This window comes from Coturnix japonica, chromosome 4 (assembly GCF_054131305.1).
Source record: "Coturnix japonica strain WE chromosome 4, WE-NBRP24, whole genome shotgun sequence".
NCBI classification, from domain to species: Eukaryota; Metazoa; Chordata; class Aves; order Galliformes; family Phasianidae; genus Coturnix; species Coturnix japonica.
In genome coordinates this window covers 26,942,674-26,942,995 of record NC_140666.1, presented here as the reverse complement: position 1 = coordinate 26,942,995, position 322 = coordinate 26,942,674, and positions in this window count along the sequence as shown.

The window sequence follows — 322 nt, the reverse complement described above, 5'->3', positions numbered from 1 at the left end:
GCGGAGCGAGGCCGGTCCGGGCTGGGGGGTGGAGGCCCTGCGGGAGGGGCCTCCCCGCGGGCCCAATCAGGGCGGTCCGGGCGGCCCCGAGCCGCGTCGGGGGCGGTGGCGGTCCGAGGGGACGCGTGCGGTCCCCAGCGCTGCGAACGTCTCCCCTTCGCGGCGGCGCGAGGGCCTGGGCGGGGGGAGAGATGTCCGGCTGCGCGGAGCTTCTGGCCGCGGGTTGTATCGCAGTAGGAGGTGGAGGGAAGCTGCGGCTATTGGATATCTTTCCCACGCGAGTGTCTTTCTGAACGCTCTCCGGTGTGACAGTCGGGTGCTA